Source organism: Gossypium hirsutum, chromosome A07, assembly GCF_007990345.1.
Source record: "Gossypium hirsutum isolate 1008001.06 chromosome A07, Gossypium_hirsutum_v2.1, whole genome shotgun sequence".
Classification (NCBI taxonomy): domain Eukaryota; kingdom Viridiplantae; phylum Streptophyta; class Magnoliopsida; order Malvales; family Malvaceae; genus Gossypium; species Gossypium hirsutum.
This window is the reverse complement of record NC_053430.1, coordinates 92,041,391-92,052,260: the sequence shown is the minus strand read 5'-3', so window position 1 is coordinate 92,052,260 and position 10,870 is coordinate 92,041,391. Positions and strand designations below refer to the sequence as shown.

At 30.3% G+C, this 10,870-nt stretch overlaps 1 long non-coding RNA gene across 14 annotated transcripts; it reads right to left on the bottom strand.

The window, feature by feature from the left end:
- Positions 1–602: 602 nt before the first annotated feature.
- On the bottom strand, positions 603–6,875 carry LOC121231820 (uncharacterized). Of its 14 annotated transcripts, XR_005929881.1 has the most exons (7): positions 6,694–6,873; positions 5,067–6,369; positions 4,581–4,652; positions 4,440–4,512; positions 3,195–3,250; positions 2,620–2,698; positions 603–2,518 (listed from the first exon to the last, which is right to left on the bottom strand). It is a non-coding gene; the product is annotated as an uncharacterized lncRNA (long non-coding RNA). The 14 variants fall into 14 exon arrangements; XR_005929887.1 differs by having other exon boundaries at positions 603–868; positions 1,540–2,698; positions 4,440–4,652; positions 6,694–6,875; XR_005929886.1 differs by having other exon boundaries at positions 603–868; positions 2,009–2,698; positions 4,440–4,652; positions 6,694–6,874.
- Between the last annotated feature and the right edge of the window lie 3,995 nt (positions 6,876–10,870).

The following is a 10,870-nucleotide window of genomic DNA, read 5'->3' as shown; positions in this document are numbered from 1 at the left end:
ACTTGAAATAAAATGGACCAACAAATTTTTTAAAAATTGAAAATAATAATGCCATCATTTGTAAACCAAAGGGAAAAAATGAAAATATGGGATGACATACATGAATAAAGTACAATCATTGGTAAATGAAGGCAACATAACCTTATTTAATCAACTAACAAAACAAATAATTAAATATAACTAACCTAAAGAATATAACCAACTTTCTAAGCATGCACTACAAGAGAACAGACTTTTAGCGGCATTTTTTTTGGCTTTTAGCCGCGCTTTTAAGCGCCGCTAGAACTATTAGCGTGTTTTCACAAGCGCCGTAAAAAACGTCGCTATAGTAAACGTCGCAAAATTTTGCGGCGTATCGTGACCTTTAGCGGCACTTTTCTAAAAAACGCCGCTAAAGATCCTTACCTTTAGCGGTGCTTCCCCAAAAACGCCGCTAAAGACATGATCTTTAGCAGCGCTTTCCCCAAAAACGCCGCTAAAGACCATATATATTTCAACTTCCTTTTTAATCATCTCATTTACATTATTACCTTAAATGATCATACAAAATTTAAATAACCTAACAATGGACACATTTTAAATTGTTTTTGAGTTCAAAAACATTAACAAGAGAACTTTTCATTTGATCAAAATGTTAACATAATCAATCTTTGAAAACCCAATCTAATGACTACAATACATTTTCTTCTAAAAAGTAAAATCTTTGAAACTTCTGCCGATTAAACAACATGATGTTCACTATAAGAAATTTCAACTACAAGCATACTACAATTACTTGTCAGTTTAATTCCAGCAGAGCTTCTTGATTGACCTGCTCCAGACCTGCGCAAGTCCTTGTCAGTTGAAGCTGCTGCACCCATGATCATACCTAAAATTGCAAAAACATAGAATCAATGAACTCATATAGAGTATAACAAATCATCTGTGAGCTTTGGAGTTCTTAAAATGCTACACAAAGAACATTTAAACACTTCAATTTACAGCATTTAAACAGTAGCAACCATCAATTAAATAAGAGGAATTTTAAACATTTAATAGTCATTTCCATCATAATCGACAGCAAATTATCCACCATTTAATTAGCTTAGTTTCAGCATTAATTCGGTAATGAGCAACAATATATAGCAGCATTAAATCCACCACACAGATATTTCAAACATCAATTTACTCACTTCCGGACCTCACTAACAGCAGCAATTTAACTGATTTCTTTCATACAGTTCTTCCAACCCGAAACAGCAAGATTAAACCACCAAGGATTGAGCATTTTATGTGACAAAGATAATGAAAAGCTCACCAAAAAATCTGTTCAAAGTGCCGACATCCTCACACTAGCATTTTATGTGACAAAGACAAAGAAAGGCTTAAAACACTAGTACCGGATTACTAACTAAATAGTACTTTGTAGCGCAAATAATAGCAAAGAATTGTGTAACCATGATAGATTTGCATTCACCAATATAAAGTTGGTAAAACCAAGATCATTGCATCAGTATCTTGATAACATATAAAACAAGTAATTAATCAAAGTTGAGATACCTTCATTAGTGATGCACTAGTAGGTTAATTAGAGCCTGAAATTGCTTCATTAAAAAATTATAAAATATACTTCAGACATTTTACTTTAGAAATTGAGGGTAGTAAGCAGTTTATTAAAAAAATTAAAAAAAAAGTTATATAATATTTTTATTATAAAATATTTAATAAAAAAGGTAAAATTACAAATAATTATAATTAAAATCAAATGAATATAATGAAACTTAACCAAACCAAGAGATATTGATTCATTGAAGTTATCAAAACCTAAATAGTTTTTGTTTTTAATTTACGACAACATTAAACTGATTATTTTACGACAACTAAGATACTGGTAATTGATTATGTTGACTAAATGCCATTTGAAACATGAGTATGATGACACAGTAGAAGAGATATGAATATAAGCATGCAAATAGATCATGTAAGCCTACAAACAAACACATCAAGAACATGCACATGTCCATAAAACCTTTTTCTCCATCACACGGCTCAACCCAATTTCTAGAGATTTTTCTAGCTACTGTAGTTCTTCAATATTTAATCCATGGAGTTCCTCACCTCTCATTTGCCTGTTTCAAGGCAAAATCCACGGATGAAAAAGTCAATATCATTTTTAAGTAGATAGAATTTAATGGTGAAGATACAATAATCATATTCAAAGGCCCGTATTATCTTATAAAATATTTAGTTTTAATGGATATATTTAATCCTTTTTAAATATTTTCATATATTCGAAAAAAACCATACACTGATACCTTCATACCTAAATGTGTATGCATATGTATCAAATACAACGAATAAAAATAACAAAAGTAATGTGAAACAAGAGGCTCACTAGTGAGACTTTCACATCTACTGCTGGATATGCATATGTATCAAATACAACGAATAAAAATAACAAAAATAATGTGAAACAAGAGGCTCACCAGTGAGACTTTCACATCTACTGCTCTATAAAATAATCCAAATTTTCATTCATCTACAAGTAATTTTCCAGCCGACTGATTACATATTAATGTAAGAACTAAAGATAAAGAAATATGTCGACATATATAGAAGAAGAAATAAAAAGCCACTAACCTGCATCCCAAGACAAGGTTGTTCCAGCTTCTCAAGGTTCTTTGAGCACAAATGGTGCCTTTCTAGTATATCCTTCATGCTTCAAGTTAGAATATTATACCATCAGTTTTTATTTTTTTTTATTTTTTATCTCAACCTATAAAAATGGTTTCAATTCAAATATGATACCCTACAACTTTTTTATGATAACAATTGTATATAGTTTTAAAATATCATTTTTCAAATAGAATGTCAAACTTTTTGCCCACTAGCTGCAATTATTATCTAAGTTAACATAATTTAAGTAGGAGTATTGGATATAAATATATATTTTAAGATTTATATAATATCTAAATCATACTTGTTTTACATAATTTGAACATGATGTGTAAATAGTATTATCTTTCAAAAATAGATTTTTTTCTAAAAATCCCACTAATAGCTATATTAACAGATATCATAAGCATAAATACATAGCTACATGCATATATATACACACATATAGTTAGATGAGTGCAATATTGGAGCAAAACTGGAGAATTTGCAATTATGAAGTAGGTTAAAAGAAGAAAAGCAAAGGCATGGGAGGAACTCACACTCTAATAAATGCTGTGAACATTAATGTGCATAGTCACTAAGAAAGTTTGACAATCTGCAAACACACTCAAGATGGTAAGCAAGATTGGAAAGAGAAAACTACAAACAAATGAGAATATATTGCTTTAGTTCTACTAGCAAAAGTACAAAATAAGTAACATACTCCTCAAGACACAAGCATGCAAACATCTCAAAAATAAGAAACGAAGAGAGGTCCAGCAATTTTTAGTTAAAAAGAAATTTTTGATGTTTTATATTTTTTTTACGAAAATGATAATCAAATGATTATTTGTTACTATGCCTTAGCCACTGTTTGCAGCAGTTGCAGTCTTCCCTCATTAACTCCCAGTGTCGTTTTTCTCAACCCAGGCCCGGCTATTCACTTTTCACTACTTTGCTATCCCATTTTGGGTCAAATTATTATATTAAACAAAAATTGTTTTTGGTCAAATTATGATTATGACCTTCTTCTATGTTTAAATATTAAATTAATCCCAATTGTTTAAAGCTTAAAAGATTGCACTGATGACATGACAAAAAATTATAATACAGTTTGATTTGGTTAAGTATGAGAATAAAAACCAGTATCTCTTGACCTTGACCTTCCAACTGAATGTAATAAATGTTCCAATAACAAATTCAGACCCACACAACATTTATTTTTGTCTTTGATTTTCAAAAAACATGTTTGATGATGTCCCTCTCAGCTTTTCTTTTTTTTTTCCAGAGACAAAAATCTTAGGAAACCTTCGCTTAAAGCAAAAGTAATAGTCTTTGATGTATCAATCTATAGATAGATAAGTCAAATGCTAGTGTGAAAACAACTCTGATGTTGTTTAGTTTTTGATGCATCAGTCTATCGATAGATAAGTCAAATGTTAGTGTGTGAACAACTCTGATGTTTTAACCAGAGGTTTAATCAATTTTATCATCAATGCAAACTGACTCGATTTCAAATCGAATTTAACACGAAAAAGTTTGATGAAATTCTCAAACATTGAACAACTTATGCAGGAAAATGCTGGAAATGTTTTATTCACAACTCTAAACAACGTTTCTCGCTTTTATTCTATCAAGAAGACGATACGAAATGTGATTTAATGCACTCTTGGAATCGATCCACCAGCTGCAACTATTTGTTGCTCCAGCTGAAACACCAAAACATCAGAGAACGGTTCCGCAAGCTCATTTTCCCGGGAAACTATTAATAGGCATACATACAAGTAACGGGAAGCAACACTTACCTCGAATAAGGTTTGAAGCTTGTTCTTTAGTAGGGAGTATTCATGAGAGAGCTGTTGCAGACATCTCAAACACCTGTTCCATTCATCATCAAGCAACTAGGTGCATAAAAAGGCATTGCATACAGGTAAAGCAAGACTCACCCTTCGCGGTTTTTAGCGTCGCTGAAACTCCGAAAGGCGATACATGCATTTTTAACCCTCATTGCACCTATGCTATTACCATAGAGACAAAACACTTGATTTTCAAAGGCATCCATACAATATGATCAAATTAGGTACTTGAAAATGCTTTTGAAATTGAATTACTTGGAGCTGCTACCCTTTAGAAATTTTTAGTTAATGAGGGAAGACTGCAACTGCTGCAAAATGTGGGAGAAAGAAATGGGATGGTGGAGGGTAGTATGCCCAGGCATTAACAAATAATCAAAAACAAAACTTTCGAAAAAAAAAACCCAACAAAAGACCACCTAGAATAAAAGAATGCAGAAAATTACTCTGTAATATTTTTGGTTTATACGTTTAAATTATTATATGGTAAAAAAATAGTACAAGAAATCTTCATAAAAAACAACTCAGAAGACAAAAACAAATAATTAACAACAGAAACGAAACCACCAAATTTCATACTTTAAACAATTATCATATATATGTCTTTCAATTTTTGTGCTAAGAAGTTAAATCCCGAACAGCCACTCATCAGATCCTCATCATCTTTCTTCTTTTGGTCCTCGGCCGTACAGATCTTGGGAGGATTCGAAGCAGCTGCAGGACAGCTTCAGCATATGAGATCGAAAGACATGATTCCCTCCCCTCCGATAGAAGCATATGATTATTATTATAACAGAAAGCTTCAGCTTAGGTACTTGAAAATGCTTTTGAAATTGAATTACTTGGAGCTGCTACCCTTTAGAAATTTTTAGTTAATGAGGGAAGACTGCAACTGCTGCAAAATGTGGGAGAAAGAAATGGGATGGTGGAGGGTAGTATGCCCAGGCATTAACAAATAATCAAAAACAAAACTTTCGAAAAAAAAAACCCAACAAAAGACCACCTAGAATAAAAGAATGCAGAAAATTACTCTGTAATATTTTTGGTTTATACGTTTAAATTATTATATGGTAAAAAAATAGTACAAGAAATCTTCATAAAAAACAACTCAGAAGACAAAAACAAATAATTAACAACAGAAACGAAACCACCAAATTTCATACTTTAAACAATTATCATATATATGTCTTTCAATTTTTGTGCTAAGAAGTTAAATCCCGAACAGCCACTCATCAGATCCTCATCATCTTTCTTCTTTTGGTCCTCGGCCGTACAGATCTTGGGAGGATTCGAAGCAGCTGCAGGACAGCTTCAGCATATGAGATCGAAAGACATGATTCCCTCCCCTCCGATAGAAGCATATGATTATTATTATAACAGAAAGCTTCAGCTTAGGTACTTGAAAATGCTTTTGAAATTGAATTACTTGGAGCTGCTACCCTTTAGAAATTTTTAGTTAATGAGGGAAGACTGCAACTGCTGCAAAATGTGGGAGAAAGAAATGGGATGGTGGAGGGTAGTATGCCCAGGCATTAACAAATAATCAAAAACAAAACTTTCGAAAAAAAAAACCCAACAAAAGACCACCTAGAATAAAAGAATGCAGAAAATTACTCTGTAATATTTTTGGTTTATACGTTTAAATTATTATATGGTAAAAAAATAGTACAAGAAATCTTCATAAAAAACAACTCAGAAGACAAAAACAAATAATTAACAACAGAAACGAAACCACCAAATTTCATACTTTAAACAATTATCATATATATGTCTTTCAATTTTTGTGCTAAGAAGTTAAATCCCGAACAGCCACTCATCAGATCCTCATCATCTTTCTTCTTTTGGTCCTCGGCCGTACAGATCTTGGGAGGATTCGAAGCAGCTGCAGGACAGCTTCAGCATATGAGATCGAAAGACATGATTCCCTCCCCTCCGATAGAAGCATATGATTATTATTATAACAGAAAGCTTCAGCTTAGTGGATATAATTAACCCAAACGTTGTGAAGTATGGAATAAATGGGATGTTGTTGGTAAAGATAGGTTGGAAATGAGTTGGAGTCAGCATAGATTTTTGCTTAACTTAGACAACAAAACTAAGATTGTTGCGAAACTCAAATCTAGGAAGATAGATTTGAAATTACTCCAAAACCCATAGGTTAAACAAAGAAGAAATCAAATTGTTCTCAAATAAAAGAACAACTTACCTGAATTTTACACTCCGATGAAGCAAATGAGAAAAGCGTCAGATGTATGTTACCTCGACAATGAGTTTTCACCGTGTCTGCTGATTCTTTTAGGGGAAATTTAGGGATTAGGAGAAATTAGAGAATTGGGGAAATCTGTTTTGGGTTGGGGGCGAATGGCTAAGTGTCGGGCATGAGAAAATAAAACATTTCAGAAACGAAAACGACGCCGTTTAACTTAAACAATTATATTTATAAATACTTAAAGTAAATTTACTCAAACCTAGCTAATAATATTGTTTTAATTTTTTTTATAAATATATACATTTTATTTTCATTTGATTTTTATTAATTTTTTAAATATAAACAAGTTAAATATTTTTAATTATTATTATTTTTCTATTAGTCATTGAATTATATGTAAATTGTGGATTTAGTCATTTTACTTTAATTTTGTTATTTTTAGTCATTGTAATTTTCGAATTTTGAAATTGTAGTATTAATTAAATGGTAGCTATTAAATTCATTAAGTTTTGCTATTTCTAAAATCTAATGTAACAAACATATCACTCACAAAAAGCCAGTTACGGATTCAACGGTTGTCATTTGTGACAAAATTAAAATTTCAAAATTCGAAAAGTATAGGGACCAAGAATGATCTAATTGGATAACATGAACTCAACCTACAATTTTAAACACAATACCAAGACTAATAGCAGAATTTAACCAAACATATATAATTGCTATCATTTGAGTGATCATGACTAAAATTTTAAATTTTGAAAAGTACAAAAGATAAAATTGAAAATATTAAGTGTAGAGGAATTAATTTGAATTGAATTATTTTTAATATATCAAAATATTTTTAGATTAAATCTTAAACCATTTAATATATATAAATTTTATCTATTATCTCTTAAATAATTTAAACTATAATCATAATTTTAATATATTCAAATTAATATTATCACTTTTACAATTATATAAGAAAACGTTTAATATATAAATTAAAAAATACTAATTAATCTAAATCCTAAACCTTTAACCCCTATCCTATAAACACTAAACTCTAAACCCTTAACCCCTAACCCTTACACATTAAACCCTAAACCCTAAACCCTAAACCCATAATTCATCATAAACCTTCAAATACTAATTAACTCCTACAATGATAATTAATTCAATATTTTAAATTCAATATTATCTCTTTTACGATTATATAAGAAAATATTTAATATATTGTATAACCATAATTTTTAATAATTATTGTAATTTTATGTGACCATAATCATAATTAATTAATTAATTAATCTAAACTCTAAACTCCTAATCCCTAATCCCTAAACCATAAACCTTAAATCCTAAAATATAAATCCTTAACCCCTAAACCCCAACCCTTAACCATAACCCCTAAACCCATAATACATAAACTTTAAAATAGTATTCAATTAAAATATTTTTAACAAATATTTTTCTATATTTTTACTTTCAAAATTTTTTTACTTGTCATTATTTTTCTGAAGAATTTAAATATTCAATTAAAAATAAATTGTATTTTAATATAAATAAACCAGTTAAATTATAAATAGACAGATGAAATGTTTTTTGCAGCATTTTTCCAAAAAGCACCGCTAAAACCTCGATCTATAGTGGCGTTTTTCCAAAAGCGCCGCTAAAAACTAAGCAATAGCGGCGTTTTTCCAAAAGCGCCGCAAAACCTCGATCTATAGCGGCGTTTTTCCAAAGGCGCCGCTATTGTTCAATTTTTAGCGGCGTTCGGGCCAAAAACACCGCTATTGCTCAATTTTTAGTGGCGTTTGAACCAAAAACGCCGCTATTGCTCAGTTTTTTGCGGCGTTTTATCGTAAACGCTGCTAATGTATAATATTTGAGGCGTTTTTTGTCCAAACTCGGCTAAAAACACCGCTAAAACCCTATTTTCCTGTAGTGATGGATGAAGGACAATTAATATAATAATAAAAATGAAAGAAATAGTACAACAATGATATATAGCCTAATACAATCCATTCAAAATATACAAAACAAAATGAAAATTAAAAAAACCACTATGGTATAAGATAAATTTAAAATGATGATAAACACATAATATATAATATATGAATTGATGAGTTGATGAATTTAAAACTATTTGTAAAAAACAAACTAAAGATATATATGTAATCATTAAAATATGTTTTATAGCATGAAGATTTTTAAATCAAATAATATACAAAGTTAAAAACATTTGTTAAAATAGATACAATAAAGGAAAATTTAATAATATATAAATATAAAAGGATAGCAAGAATACATAATAAGATATAACCTTGGGCATTAAACTATACGCATAATAGATTTTCAAATCATATATATATCTAAATAAATTTAGAAATAATTATTTGTAAAAATAACATGGAATAAATAATGCATACAAGATTAAATTAATTTTGCTATATATGTACAAATATATATAAAAGTATTTAAATGAGATACTATATAATATATTAAAATAATATGATATAGAGAAGAATTTCAAAATAATAATCTTATAAACACAAAAATGAAGTCCCTAAAATAACTTTACATATACATAAAAATATTAAATGAATTTTAAAACAATAGGTATTTTAAATAGAAAACTCCATTAAAATAATATATGTACAAATATTCGCAAAAATATTTAAATGAGACATTATATAAAATGTTAAAATAATATGATAAAACCAATCTTAAAATAATTATACAAATAAAAAACAAAAAAAAAATTAATAAAATAGATTAACACATATAAAAATATTAAATGAATTTTAAAATAATAAGTGTTTCAAATAGAAAGCTTAATTAAAACACTAGGTATGCATAGGTATATACATATATAAATGTTTAAATAAAATTTTATACATAATGTTAAAATAATATAATACAAACTTTTAAACAGAGTAAAATTATTAAAGTATTTTCAATACATAAAAAAATTAAATGAATTTCCTAAAAAATAATGAGTTATACAAATAGAAAACCTAATTAAAATAAATTTAAAATGAATGGGGATAATGTATAAATTTTTGAAATTGAACTGAGGACTAACACACAATGCGCACAAATGCCAAGGGACTAAAGCTGGAAATAATTCTAGTCCCAAAACGCAGCGTTTAAGCGCGGGTTGAATTGATGCGATATCCTAATTCCAGGTGTAATTTAAAAACAAATAAAGTATGAATATGGCCTAATTCAAAATCAGCGCGAATGAGAAGGGCCATGCACACAAATTCCCCAATTTAAGTAAAGGTACGCGGATCCGGCCTTCTAAGCGGGTCAGCGCGCGGATCTTACCCTTTTGGAACGGCGCCGTTTTTAACTCAGCCCTTAAACCATCATTTTTGCTCCTTTTCTCCTATTTTCTTTTCCAATTGCAGCCCACCTTTTAACAAACATCTATAACCTAAAATCAATCTGCTAGGGCTTCATTTAGCAGCCGCCGAACCCACCATTTAATTTGATGGTCGACGGTGTGTGAGCAGAGATTCGATCTTGCCAACAAAGGTCACCCATGGAAATCTGGTAAGTTAATCCTTCTTCCTTTCTTCTTTGAAAAAAAAACTCAAATAATGTATTATTCTCTCTAAAAACAAAGCAGAAATTCAAAAGAAAAAAAAACATTCGACCCTCGCCCCGAATCTCTATATTTTCGAGATATATGGGCGTTCATCGGTGCCGATTCAAGTATTTTCATTTTTTCATGGTAATATTGCGAGCAAATTGAAAGAAACAAAAAGAAATAAAGAGATTTTTGGATCACCTTTGGATAACTTTATGACTGCTCTTTTCTGATATTTCGTATGTATTTCAGTGTGTGTAGTATGCGTGCGTAAGATTACATAGTACAAGCGAGGCCTTTTTATAGCCCAAATTTACAGAGTAAATAGCGAAAAATAAAAATATTTTCCTGCTGTCATTTGTGTATTTTTTTATTCTATTTCTTCTCGTGTGTTCTTTTGCAAGAACGGCCGTACGGAGGAGCGGGGAGAGGCGCGCTTGAAGGAGGCCATGCGGGGAAACTGCTCGTGGGAGCACGACCTTCTAGAGCTGTTCTAGCATATTCCAGAAGCTTCTGGTGTTCTCGGCTGCTAAGCTTCTCTTTGTCTCCTGTTGGGCCTCAGGTTTGGGCTTTTAGAATTGGGTCTAAGGTTTATTCAAT